Raw genomic sequence first — 12,086 nt, forward strand, 5'->3', positions numbered from 1 at the left:
CCTGATCGTAGGGAGCGGAAGACTCACATGTTTTTACTTGATGTCTCTGAATTTGCCACCGATATTATCCGCCCCCAAACTGAGACAATAAGTAGCCACAGAGCATGAATTTATTACAATGAGACGGTTGGACTTGAAATTGAGGCTTAACAATAGTTAGACGGACATGGGAAAGTCCACCACGTGATAGTCTTAATTTGCACCCCAGTACTTTAATATTTACTGTACTATCATCTGGACGTTACTTGTTAATTGGAGTAGTGGATGTGACTTTACAGGGATTAAGGTCGAAATTCTGTTAGTAGCTAGAGAATCTAATCTTCCTTAGATGGAAAGCAGCTGTAAAAAGTTGAATGTTGTTGGTTGTAAGCAGAACCTTCCTCGTGCTTGCTTTCATTTCAATGTACTTTCTTTTTTGGAAGAGAAACTGGCAGTGAAGTATTGCGTCACCATAATCTTGGATCACGGACAGCCAGTTACTTCGGAAGTACAGGGCAAACGTATCTGAACTAAGGATTCGATAGGCATAGTTGCTGATTAGTTGTTTTAAAAAAAAACATTAAATTTATTTACCATTTTTATTGTCTAGTAATTAGGAGGGCACACGAAGAAGCATTTAACACTTTGTCTTGCCTGATTTCTGCACCTTTCAGAAATATTCAGGCTAAACTAGTCCTTGCCACACATTGACATATTATACCACATAGAGTAGAATCGACTTAGAAATGGGAGAAGTGGAACACCACACCCTGGTTTCATGAAATACAGAACCTGTCAGCTCACTAGGGAATAATATTTAGTAAACAATGAGTAACGGTAACTGGAAACAAAGCTAATACAGAGTGTCCTTTGCTTCTAGTAAAACTTGTTTACCGTGAAGAGGGTAACAACAATGCCTGATCTGTGTGTCATAAATTGAGTAACAGAATTATTAGATGAAATTGGGATTTATCTCCTTGGACTACTGTGAGGATCAGGATGAAGGTACCTCCCAGAAAGTAACTTTTAAAAGTAGGGAAGAAAAATCTCCTGAAAGCAAAAGCAAGCTTTTGCCATCTGCTGTTCAGGCTGCTTAGTATTGAGGTATCAGTTTCTCCCCCCTACTGTCCCAGAGGATGCCCCAGCAGGGCTGGGGATGGCTGCATTGGGACATGATAAAAGGTATTGATCCCCCCCACCCATTCCAGCAACTGAAATGAATGAAAAATGATCCCACCTCTTCCTCTGTCGCCTGTGTTCTCAGAACATGACTTAAGAGAAGATTGCTTGTCCATCCCCTCTGCCCCAAAATCTGGAGAGCAGCCTTGTAATCTCTTGTTATTCCTGTTGGGGGGAGAAGGGAACACCAAGGGTTGCATAAGAGGACAAAGGCACCAGGATCTTCACAGCTGCCAGCTATGATGATTTCTAGAAAAAGCTTCATCACAACCTCCCAAAAAAATAGGACAGATGAGAAATAGCTTGAGCTATATTTGTCATTGAATGGTGGCCATGCCTTAGTCGATGATTACTTTGTGTACTGTTCACCGGCTTAACCTTAGGGAAATGAGACGGATCTGGCCTACTTTGATAAGGGCTGTGAGATATCTGCAGTCCAAGAAAGGTAATATATTAATGAGAGAACCGTTTAGTTCTGATGTCTTTATTCTGCCTCTTTGATTTTTCTGGTAAAGTGTCAGGTTACGTGTAGCAAAAACTGATAAAACTTTTAAGTATTTTATAATGTCTTAAAATGGGATCTTGATGTGTATGTTCTATTATCCATAACTTCTTTCTAAGTGCTCTGTTCTCTTTTGAATGGGACAGATTGAGCTTTCATTGCACCAGGTGTGATCTCAGCAAATGTTTGTTCTTTGAAAAGGCTTTGAAATATTTCAGTGAGTCTGTGTTCCTACAGAGGTTCCACTTTTTTTTAGCGTTCTTAAATCTGAAATTATCAAATCTTCTTAGCGATAGTGTGGGATGACCTAATTGCAGCCAATTCTGTGGCTCTGTCTACAGGACTGCTGTAGAGAATAAGATATTTGCTTGCTTTAGAAAGTACATGTGTATATCTGTGCTGTTGGTTTTTTGCCTCCTCTCCACCTCTAAATCTAATCTAAGTAGTGTTACTGAATTGAATAATTTCGTCTGGATCTGCACACTCCAGATTTGAGGGTATTCTGATGGGTGAATGAAGAGAAGGTGTGTACTTTCTTGCTGGCATATTTCTTCTCAGTAAGTCTGTGTTACTTTAGTCAGGATAGGAGTAGGAAATTTTTGACTGCTTCCTCCCTCTCATTAAGTAATTTGAAACTTAAAATATCAGGTCTTGTGGACTAATCATCCTGAAGCTCAGTTACAACTTCGGGAGGATGCTGAAGTGGCTGTCTTGATCCGTGAGCAGTCACCACTCCTTTCTCAGCTAAGTGCTGAAACTTTGTGCTGGTATCGTACAGGGGTGTTTCCTTTCTGTCTGTAACAGCAGGCTAGAAAGTAATCATGGATCATTAAAGACTTTTCACAAACATCTCTGAAATTTGTTAAAATCATTAATAGTATAATGTATTACACTTCGACCTAGATACTTTGCTGGTGTACTTTTTTCTTGTGTTTCCTGTGAATTCCTGTCATTTTAACTTTACACAATAACTGGGTGAAAGCAGTGTTAACATGACAGCCAAGGGTAGTGGGGTGGCTCTGCTATAGGTCTGTGAATTATCCACCCCAAGGAGGAGGAAGTTTCTTGAATAACTTCCAGAAGAGCTCTGTTTAGTCATTTATGAACAATTAATTGATGTAATGCAGTGTGTGCCATGTGAGTTGTTATTGCAGGGTGATCACAGTCCTTGAACTCAGCCATTCAAACTAATATGGAAAATCTATGCTGGCTTAAAATAATTGAGCCAAATTCAAAAACCTGGTCTTGATTAAAAGAAATATTAAAATTTTTAACCTGTGTTATGAAATGTATTTAATCTGCTGGGAAAGAGTTTTGCCCTATTGCAAATGTTGCAATCTTTCTTTAAAGAAAGAAGCAGTTCCAAGTTAAATGTTGTGGGTTTGTTTTTTGGTGAGCCCTGCTGATTGAGGGGGTGTGTTCAGATGGGACCTGCTGGTCATGTGTTGAATATATAAGCAAGACAGTTGGATGCATTAGAGAGGAGGTCAGAGCTGTTTCTCCTTCATCTCCATGTCATAAATCTCTGCTGTTTTGCTGACAGAGTGATAACATTCAGTCCAACAGGCATTTAGGTTTTTATGTGATAGGTGATCATTAAGAGCGACACAGTCATAGAAAGTGGAGTAAGGGAAGTTGCTATGAAGGTTGTAGGCAGGTAAATGATCTGTAAAGCAAGATATCCTACTTCTTTGATGCAGACATTGTATATGTAACATGGAAATATAATTGTTCTTGTGTACAGAAAGGAAAAAAAGCCATTCTGTTTGTATGAGTGTTCTGCTGCATCTTCTCAGTGAGCTTCAGTTGAAGTGACTGGAGGGAAGCCCCTGCTCTTGCATTTTTTTCTTTGCTCTATAGGTGTAGTTTAGGAGTGACATTAAGTGCTTTTCCTTTGGTGTCTGAGGGGAAGACAACTGGGAAAAGTCTACAACTAGGAAAAGTCTGGTCTGTCATTTGACAGTGTTGTTGGCTAACCACCTGGGCTACTTTGGCTATTTCCTTCTGGATGGTAATGTTGCCTAAACTTTTGTTAAACTTAGTAACAACTTTGTAGCTTCTTGAGCTATGAGACTTGCAAATCATGGAAAGCATCTCTTCAATTCCTGGGTTTTTGGGGAGGTTTTTGTAGAAAGAAGAAAAATAATGTCAATCTCATGAAACCACTAATCTGTAAAGGTAAAATGTTCATAGAATCACAGAATGGTTTATGCTGGAAGGGACCTTAAATATCTGTCTAGTTCCAGCTCCCCTGCCATGGGCAGGGGCACCTTCCACTAGACTGGTTTGCTCAGAGTATCATATTCCTGATATGCCTGTATATATTTAAAGGTGGAAAATAATCTGGAAAAGCAAGGGGGGTTCCCTTTCAGTGTTAGAGCACAGCGTGTGGTAGCTCAGTATTCTGCAAAATACAGGAACTCTGCAGCTCAGGGAGTCTGCTGCATTCCCACTGGGGTGATTGTTCCGTATTCAAAGACGACTGGAATGGAAGATGGAGCTTGAGATATTTTCACAAGAAAGGAAAGTGATTGTTTTAAAGGGCTGGGGGAGCATTTGGCGTTCCCTGGGTAATGGAGATGTGTGATCTTATCAATTGTAGCACCTGGTAATGAGCCAGTGAAGCAGCTTGGAATTAAATTCTGAGCTGCCTGGAAAAAACCTAAAACTTCAGTAAGGAAAACAAAATGTTTGAAATATCCTTTTAAAGAAGCATTGGAAAACAAGTTTAACAGCAAAGTGTGGAAGTTGGAACCCAAGTGAATGTTTCATTGTTGGAAATGATGCATTAAGCAGAAAAGTTAACCAGGAGTTTATAGCCCTAATTGTTTTCTTATTCAGTTTATATTTGAAATTTCTTAATCACAACTCCCATTGTGTGTTTGTGTATATTTATTTTCTGTATGTAAAATACAATTGCAGAGGTGTGCATAATTTGGTTTGCCCAGTTAGCTTGGCAACACTTGCAGTATTTCAACATTGGATACCAAAGATGATCTCTTACCTATTTTTGTGTTTTTAGCAAATGCAATACATTGGGCAATGTCTCTTTTGGAAGCTTTTATTGGTAGGACTATGGTACTGAAATGAGCTTTTGTGATTGGTGTTGTATTTGTAAGAAATGTATTCAATTGTCTCAGCCCTTCACTTGATGTAGTGTTGCTGAAATTGCATAGTTGCAAATTCATGTCTTGTAAAAATGTTGATGTGCCAGCATAGAGTATGTACTTTTCATTAATTATCTGGAAAAAAATCCTCACAAGTATTCCTTGGATTTGTTAATGGAATTATTAATAAGTGGAGACTTTATAGATTAATATACACTATAACAATATAGTAGGGAAATCTGTACAAACTGCTGAATTCTATAACCCAGCACAACAAACAAAAGCCAGACATAAGGAAATATCTTTGTAAATATTCTATTAAAAGAAGCTTAAGTACAGGACAACATAAATGTATTTTATTAGAGGAGTTACAGAAATATTGTATCATTCATGAAGATTTCATCATCATGTGAAAGCAGTGAGATCCCTGCAGGATCTCCTGTTGAATCCATGTTGAGAACTGCCAGTGCCAGTTTTCCCTGCTGGGTTGTCAAGGACAGGGCTTGCTGAGGTGTGGAGGTGATGGAGGGCTTGCTGAGGTGTGGAGGGCTTGCTGAGGTATGGAGGTGATGGAGGGCTTGCTGAGGTGTGGAGGTGAGGGAGGGCTTGCTGAGGTGTGGAGGTGATGGAGGGCTTGCTGAGGTGTGGAGGTGATGGAGGGTTTGCTGAGGTACGGAGGTGAGGGAGGGTTTGCCTGAGGTATGGAGGTGATGGAGGGCTTGCTGAGGTATGGAGGTGATGGAGGGTTTGCTGAAGTATGGAGGTGATGGAGGGTTTGCTGAGGTGTGGAGGTGAGGGAGGGCTTGCTGAGGTGTGGAGGTGATGGAGGGTTTGCTGAGGTGTGGAGGTGATGGAGGGTTTGCTGAGGTGTGGAGGTGATGGAGGGTTTGCTGAGGTGTGGAGGTGATGGAGGGTTTGCTGAGGTGTGGAGGTGATGGAGGGTTTGCTGAGGTGTGGAGGTGATGGAGGGCTTGCTGAGGTGTGGAGGTGTTGGAGGGCTTGCTGAAGTATGGAGGTAGCTGGTGGTTGCCCAGCACTGGGTGATTCTGTATTTATTGGCATATGGAAAGAGGGTAGGATTGTCCTCTTCTGATATTTAATGTGGCTTAGCATAGATACTAAGTAAAACATTTCTGTGTGTATTCAATCCTGCTGAGTCATTTTATTGAAAATAACCTGTAAACAAACTCCCTTTTTTTCATTTATTGATTTGATAACCGAGGTTTGTTACTTAGCCAGAAGGGAGATTGCTTAATTCTCTCCCCAAGCACTGTCACTGCTTTCTGAAGTAGTTTCTCCTGCCAGCTATTTCAGATCCATAACAGCAAGCACTAGGGGTTTGCACTTTCTATTTAAATTGGAATCTGCAAATGAAGTATTGTCTCTTGCTTTACTGAGGAAATGTCTAAGGAGAAACATCTTTTTCCATGGCCTAATTCTCCTCATCTTGAGTAAATACAGGAATAAAATCAGTGTGTGCTTCAGTTCTGCTGTGACTTGGGACAGCAGCTCACAGCAACTGCACTCTTCAGTCATGTCCTGTGCCAGGGTCACATCAGCTGGGGATGACGGTAATGAACTGAAGAGTGGCATTTTGAGACTCCAAGCTGAACTTTTTCCTTCAGTTGGTTGTGCTGTAGAACTAAAAAGTAAAACCAGACTTTACTCACTTGAACAGTACCTCTTAATGAAGCAAAATTAGTCACTTAATTGCCAGTATTTGGTCATGGATTCCCATACCATTTGAATTTTCTCCTTTAACATCCATGTAGAGGTCATTGGAGCAAGGAACATTTTCATCATAAGTGATTGCAGGGTGAGTAATGGTCTGCACTCCTGTTACATCTTTATTTCTGGGAAGGAGGGAACTGGGTGTGGTCTGTAGTTTCTTAGCTGATTTTGGAAGATAAGGGGCAATAGGACTGAAACTCTTCTCACAACCTTCCTGGTAATATGTTTGCAAATCAGCAATGATCTGTTCTTGCTGGTATGGGGAGATAGTAGGAATCATGTTCCTGAAATCTCAGTGTGTTCAGCTCAAAGGGGGTTTTGTCTTGGCTGTGTCACGATGGTTGGTCAAGATAATCTGAAGAATTGCAACAAAGATACTTTGGAGTAGAGCAGCCTTTTCAATTTGATCCTAACAAATGATTCCCATGCAACAAATTGCATTGCCAGGTACTTGAACAGCAGCTTTTTGTCCATTCAGGTGTCTGATTGCAGCAGTTTGACTCATGTTGGCAGAATTAAAAGGTCTCTGATTTATGGTTCTATATAGCTGTACCTGTCAAATAGGAGCATGTGTGCGCTGCAGATATCCATCCCATCCCCTCCCCAGAGGGAAAAGGCACTGCTCTGGTGACAGGGAGCTGTGTATCTGTTCCCAGTTCAGGGCTGATTCCTGTGTCATGTTTATCATGAGAGTGGCAAAGAAATTAAGATTTACACCCTGAGCTGTTCCAATCAGTGTCCTCTGGCACGGAAGTGGGATGGGCCTGTAGGGGTGGTGCCTGTCAGGTCAGTAAGTTAATGTTTAATCAGCTGACCAGGTTTAGCAGAGGGTTGTCTTTTCTGCATGTGTTTCTGAACCTAAAATGTAAGAGGATTTTGTTCTGGTTATAATTGTGTGGACTTAGTGCCTGTGGTTTTCTTACGTGGAGTTGGGAGGATGCCATGGAACCCCAGAATGGTTTGGGTTGGAAGGAATCTCCAAGATCATTTCACTCCAACCCCCTCAGCCATGGGCAGGGACACCTTCCACTATCCCAGGTTGCTCCAAGCCCCATCCAAACTGGCCTTGAACACTTCCAGGGATGGAGCAGCTACAGCTTCTCTGGGAAATCTGTGCCAGTGCCTCCCCACCCTCACACTAGAGAATTTCTTTCTCGTTTCTTTTCTGTCCTTGAAATGAAAGATTTGCCCCTTCATTATTTTGCTTTTACTTTTATATTTTTTAAATACATACACATAGTATTTCATAGAGTATCTAATATAAAATACAAAGTATATTATACACTGTTTTATAGATACAGGCTAATATGAACTGAATATATGAATGCAAGGCATCATCAAGTCTTCGATAGGAAAATATCCCTTACTCTTCTTCTTTCCAGAATAATTTTGGTGTTTTATGGGTTCTGGTTTAATGTGATACTGAAACAAACTTTTTGCTGGTTTTGTTTGCATTAATTTAGTTTTCCTGGAACAAGCTGTGTGACCTGTATTGACCAGTAGTGTTGGACTTCATGTTTGAAGTACCAAACTAGCACATCTAAATATAATTTAAATATCTTTTGTCATTCTAGAGGTGCAATAAAAATGTTTTTGGAGTAATGCTCTTATCTGCCACATCTCACTTCCCTTCCCAGCTCTGGCTGTGATACATTTGGGCACACTGATGAAAACCAAGGTGTTGTAGTAGGAACAGGAGCACTTGCTGTGGCTACCAAATAATTTCTGTGATAAACCCTCCTTCCGGTAGACTTCTACTCAGAATTATCCAGGTCCTTAATTGCTTTTGCTGAAATCACTCTGGAATCTCTGAAATTGTTAATTCCTAAAATTTGAAGGGATAATAGTTGTGCTTTTTCTGTGTCTGGTCTGTTCTGGGAGGGAGCAGTGACTGTTGGAGATGGGAGAGAGAACCAGCTGGAAATGAGAATTATCTGAAATCGGGAACAAGCACACCCTGGGTCCTCCTGGATACACAGCAAGGTCATGTTCACAATTCCTGTTCCATCCTGTAGGAAAAGCCAGGCTAGTTAAAACACATAATGTTTATCCAGTAGAGAAAAGCAATGGCAACCAGCCACTTCTGTTTAATCCAGATTTATTTCTGGTTTGTTTTTTTAAATGTTAAAATCACAGTCAAGCCAAAGTAAAATAAACCACAGTGTGAGGGTTTGGGTGTAAATATATCAGAAACAAGGAAAAAACCATCAAAATGGGGGAAAAACTCTCATACTTGAAACTGGCTGTGAGATGGGATCATACTTGGGTCTGTATTTATGAGTTCACAGAGGTCAAAAATACTTGCTGCAGGATTTTTACATCCAGGTGTCTCAAGTTACTTGTGTGGTTGCAAAGGCTTGTGCCTCTTCAGAAGAATGAGAAATGAAGACAGCTTTGAAACTTGCAGTCACAAATCTTCTGTCTTTGTTCAGCATGGTATTGGGAAATTCAGGAAAGATTGGTATGAGCACAGTATTTAGAGACATAAAATCAAGAGGGAGAACACCAAACCTCAAAATAGTTTTTTATGTCTGCCAAGAATAATAATTTTATTTTATGAATCAGTCACTGATGTCTCAATCCAGTGAGTATTTTCCTGTTCAGTGGTAGGAACATAAACAAGAGGTTGTGATTTTTTGGAATAATGCTACATTTTGGGAAGTGAGAGTCATTCCCTTTCCCTAATGTGGGAATTATAAGGATTTTCAGTTTTGTTTCTGTCCATGGTACACGATTCTTCAGCCCTACAATAATTGTACAAAACAATAGTTAATGTATAACTTTTTGTAGGTTATTTCAACAAAATTCTTGAATATTTTTTCCTTCTCTTTTTAGGACTTTCCTTGCTCTGTATATCCAGTCTGCACTTACAATATTAATGATGCTCCAGTATTGTTGTAAATGGGAATAAAAATGTGCTGTTTTATTTCTTTTCTCTGCTAGGAAAAGTATCCCTCAGATCAGGCAGCAGGTAGAACGTGAGCTGTGCCCTTCTGTCCTCCCAAGGACAACCTCTTGCTCTGCAATAAAGTTGCTCATAAAATGTGTCCTTTGTGACTGGGCAGATTTCATGGGGTTGGGTCCTTTCAGGTGCTGAATGCTTCCTCCTTCCTCATCCAGGTGCACTCCAGCACTCACCACCACCACCATTTGTGTATTCCAGTCTGCTGGAAATCCACAGGGGTGGGTGTTGCTTTGCAGAATTAAGGCCCTACTGAAGAAGAAAAGTGGCTCTGGAACACTTTAGGTTGTGGATTTGTTAATTCTGGCCTGTATTTTCTTTGACATCGATGGTACAGTGTAATTTGGCTCTAGATTTTTAGATGGACTATTATTTTTTGCTTTAATTATTACTTTGTAGGTTTTTTCTTTTTTTTCTTTCATTTCAGACCGGAGAAGTGCTGTTTGTTTTATCACTGTGAACTGTTTTGTTTAGCATGTAAGAGAAGATTATATAAATGTTATAATAACTTGATTTATAAGTTCAGAGCTTTCTGTCAAAACAACATGTTTATAGTCATAGTCCCAGCCTAATTTGTTATCTCCCTTTCATCTTAATTTTCTTGCATTGAAACAAACAAACATGGAATTTAAGCCTTTTCTGCAAAATATCCGATAAGAATTGAGAAATTCTATCCAAAATTATTTCTTTGTAAATATCTTATATTGGTATACATCTTTGCTAAGTGCCTTTTAAAACATTGAGATCAATCTGTATGTTTAATATATGCTGTACAGCAATATATTGTCTTCTTTAAATTAGACTCTGAAAGAACAAATCCAGTTTTAAATTTATGGCTTACATCTGAAAAATGAAGAAAAAAGTATTGAACTTTTTTTCCTGAACATTTGTCCAATTTCTAAAAGCAACAACTCTGATTTTAGGTTGGTTTTTTTAATATCAGATATTGCAGGTGGCAGAACTAAACAATGAAGGCAGACACATCAGGGAAATAATTTAACTTTTTAAAAGTCCAGTCCTTTTAAATGCTATGACTGAATTGCAATTCAAGGGAAGATGGATAAGAGATGTATTTAATAAGTTACATTGCATATCATAAAACTGAAGTAAATAGAAACTGAACCAGGGTTGTGTTTAGTTTTGGTATTAGTTGTCTACATCTCCAAAATCTTTATGCTGTGAGTTTCTTTTGATTAATTAAAACAACGAAGAATCTTGAGTTGTCTAGTTTTCAAAAAAAAAAAAAAAAAAAAAAAAAGAGCATGCATTGGTGTTTAGAAAAGTCTTCCACAGTTCGAGTTGGCCCCAGAAACTTCAAATCTGATGAAGAAGTCCTGAATTAAACTGAGTTTTCTGACCTTGAGTGTGGTAGGGGATCCTTACAGTGAGTGGGGAAATGGGGATGGGCTGTGCTGCCGCTTCTGCACTGGAGAAGCTGCCGGGATCTGTTCCTGGAGGGATTTTTCTTACAGCTTCACCCTTTCTGTGCCTATCTCACTTCTGCTCTAAGTGTCACAGTCTGTGCAGCTCAGGTTCTTGCTGTGAAAAATGCATTTTCCACAAAGAATGGTGGAACAGGGATGTTTTCAGCCGCTGTTAAGTGACATCTGAAATAAGGAATTAGTATTGCCCATTAATGAATCAGAATTTGGTCTTAAAACTTTTTAAATGTGTAGGATTGCAGTAAGTGGAAAATAGTGGCTTGGGGCTCTTTGTTTAGGGGCTTGATCTTTATTTATTTATTTTAAAAAATTTATTTATTTTGCCTAAAGGGGTAGAGTAAACCATGAAGTCTCATCAAGTATGCTGCTCTGTATTCTTCTTTGTATTAGCAAAGTATTCTTCTGTTCACCTCTTAAAGTGGGAAAACTAATTTCCTTCTGGAGTGTGAAAATCATTTGCAGCTCATTTCTTCAGAGCAAATCGTATTAACTCTTGATGTATCAGATTTTCCTCTGAGTGGTGCTGTCTTTGACAGAAGAACATAACTGCGTTTAAAGTGAGCTTTTCTTGTCAATCCCTGTCAGCCATGAAACTCACTTGCTAAGTGAAATATTCTGCAGCTGATTAAAATGTAATGAAATCATGTTTCTGACAAATGCTGAGCATCTTTAAAGACCATACTTTGACATTTGCAAAATAATGGGAAATAATTAGAGGTTAGTTGTGCTTATGCTGCTGTTGCCTGTGCCAGGCATATCTCAAATTAACCTTTTCCTTTACATTTCATTGTAGTTACTTGTTCTGTCTTGTGTTCAGTTGGTCTCTGGTGGAAAAGAAGCACCTCATTACCTGTTAAAAGTTCCTATCACCTCTTTAAAATTCCAGTGCCTGACTGGAGACCTGTGGATGGTGCCATGATAGTCAGTGATCAGCTGTCTTGTTGATTTTGGTGCAAATTTCAGGTGCTCATCAGCTTCCTTGTATCAGATGCAAACAAGCCTTACTTGTCTATTCTGTTCCCGCAGAATTCCATCAACTTCTGCCTCGTTAAAGATTCTTGGTCTTTTTACTCACATCTGTCCATTTAGTTGGTCAAACTTCTCCGGGTACCAGCTAAGAGTTGATAAATGGCTTTAAAGAAAGAGGAAGAAAAGAAGGTTGAAGTTGGAAATGACACTTGAAT

General features: G+C 39.5%; 1 protein-coding gene across 8 annotated transcripts in view; it reads left to right on the forward strand.

The window, feature by feature from the left end:
* Nucleotides 1-12,086, forward strand: part of PTK2 (protein tyrosine kinase 2) — a 189,561-nt gene that overhangs the window by 59,749 nt on the left and 117,726 nt on the right. The window lies entirely within an intron of this gene.

Source organism: Fringilla coelebs (assembly GCF_963513975.1).
Source record: "Fringilla coelebs genome assembly, chromosome: 1".
Taxonomy (NCBI): domain Eukaryota; kingdom Metazoa; phylum Chordata; class Aves; order Passeriformes; family Fringillidae; genus Fringilla; species Fringilla coelebs.